Consider the following 2,500-nt stretch of genomic DNA (forward strand, 5'->3'; position numbering starts at 1 on the left):
GGTTCCCTGTATGTCATCCACCCAGACCTTTTTGCTCTATCAATTAGCAATTCCAACACTTTGTTATGCCTTTTTATTCTTATGTCCTTGGTTTTAGGACATGCACCTGAAATATGTGCAATTGTTTCACACACATCTTTACAGTATCTACAAGTAGCAAATGTACGATTTCTTCCCCTAGGGATGGTTACTCTAGTATACAAGACATTTGCTCTCAACATTAGCGCAGCTATGTATTGATTTTCTTTTATTTTGTTATGTTTGCTGATCAAAAAATTTGAGGTTGGATTACTTGCTAAGTATTTTATACCATCACCTTGGACAGGGAGATTTGCCCATTTCTCAAATTCTTCTTTCCTCCAGTCATATGTTGCTAACAAATTCCATTCATGACTCAGAAATCTACTGTCTAAAATGTTGAGTTTGTGTGTTTTAATGATACTATCAATTTTTTCGTTGATTACTTCTCCTGCATACCTGAATGAATGAGCTATGTACAGATCTGGAGCTTCCTTGAGGTACAATAAGTTATTAACTTTGTTCAGACCAATTGTCGTACATAACTTTGGAATACTGGGGCCCCCAAAGGATCTTTTCGAATACAGGAGACCATCACATGTGTATGCAGGTAGGTGTAGAAAATGTTTGACATACTTTCTAATTGTTTGATCCAGAATGTTTAAAGTTTTCGCTTCTGTTCCTGACATTTCCAGTTTAAATGACAGTTTAGGGATCAAGTATTGACAGAATATTTCTATTTTCTGTGTGGGCTTAAGTGGTAGATTGTCGAGTTTTTGAGCCCAGTCAACAAGAACCTCATTAATTTTGTTGTTGCTTGAATGGCCAGTGTGTGGATCAAAGTTCAGTCCGAGGTATCTCTCACTTTCTCCTGGGTGGATGTTTTCAATGTTTTGTTTTTCAAATTGCCATGGTTTACAGTTGTTTACCAGGATCTTATCTTTATGGTGACTTATATAAAATCCATGTGTTTTTTTCACATTAAGTTTTAATCCTGTTGTTTTACTGAATTTTTCAATGATTTTCAGATTTGTACTCATTCCTTCCCAGGTGTTGCTGAGTACTGCGATGTCATCGGCAAAGGCCAGAGCGGTGATTTGCTTGATGAGATCATTGGAGCTGAATGTGAAGCCCTTGCCTTCTTTCTGAAGATCACAGATCAGAGGATCCATGGCAATATTAAACAGCAGTGGGGATAAAGAGTCACCTTGCTTAACTCCTGACTTCATTGTTATTTCTGGAGTTGCTTCGTTGTTTTTTCCCTTGAAAAATGTTGTTGAGTCAGTGTATAAGTCTTTTATTATGTCTCTGATGCATGATGGGACTCTGTGTCTTGCAAGACTCTGTAGAATATGACCATGGCTGAAAAAGTCAAAAGCTTTTGAGATATCTACGAACACCACTGCCAACGTTCTTTCGTGCCCCTTTTATAATGTTTTGCAGAAGAGTCAGATTTTCGAGACAACCTCTCACCTTCATGAAGCCTTTTTGTCCCGTATTTATTTCAACGAAAAATGTGAGTCTGTTAGTTAATATTTTTGTGAACAACTTCATGAATGCTGTACCGATGGTAATTGGACGCCAATTACTTATCTTTTTGAGTTCGCTAATCGGTACATTCTTGGGTATTAGTATTGACCGGTTCTTCTTAATACTGTCTGGTACTCTTCTTATCAATAGCCAAGACGATAAGATTCTGGGTAGTAGTCTTGGTTGCCTGTTATGCACTTTATTTAAGTCATTCAGACCAATCTTATCAGGCCCCACGGCTTTCTTTAAATCTGGTTCATCAAAGGCTTTAGTTACTTCGAGCAGTGTAATTTCTTTACATAGACTTCCAATTTCCCATTCATCTGGTATCCGGTCAATTGGGATGAATTTGGGATTTTTCTTGTTTTCTTTTTCAATTATGCCTTTATAGTATTGGAAGATTTCATCAGCACTGATTTGACAGGTGGCATCTTCTGCCCCATCAGTGATTATCCTGGCAATTTTCTTTTTGTCTTTTTGGAACATTGTCTGGCATTCTTTGTAACTGCCCTTTGCTTTTGCATAGTTTTTCTTGTGTGTCTGATTGAGCCTTCCATTTTTCTTATTTTCTTTGGTATCTTGTTTTGTACAGAGGCAGTCTGTTGCTCATCTTGAGCAGAGTTCATAGGTTCATTATCGGGTTCGCTCGTTGGTTCGGTACGATTTGATGGTACAGGACTTATATCATTGGTGTTTTCTGATATATAAGTCACTATCTCATCCATCAGATCCATAGCAGCATCGTGATGCTGGATGTTTTTGGTGTACTTCTCGATTTCTGTGATTCTATCATTGAGTTCATCAAAGTTTTTTATTTTTGGCGCTCGTTTCCGATTGATAAAGTCTCTGCGCCTTTCTGTTGTTACTTCTACTATTATCTCTGGTTCATCGCAGGAGTCATTCTCAGAGATATTGGATGCTTGCAGTACATCCTTTGTCGATTTTTTGCTCT

The 2,500-nt window shown here is 37.7% G+C and overlaps 1 pseudogene; it reads right to left on the bottom strand.

The window, feature by feature from the left end:
* LOC146812822 (28S ribosomal RNA) overlaps window positions 1–2,500 on the bottom strand; it is a 7,696-nt pseudogene that overhangs the window by 2,048 nt on the left and 3,148 nt on the right.

Source organism: Triturus cristatus, chromosome 7 (genome assembly GCF_964204655.1).
Source record: "Triturus cristatus chromosome 7, aTriCri1.1, whole genome shotgun sequence".
In the NCBI taxonomy this organism is placed as follows: Eukaryota; Metazoa; Chordata; class Amphibia; order Caudata; family Salamandridae; genus Triturus; species Triturus cristatus.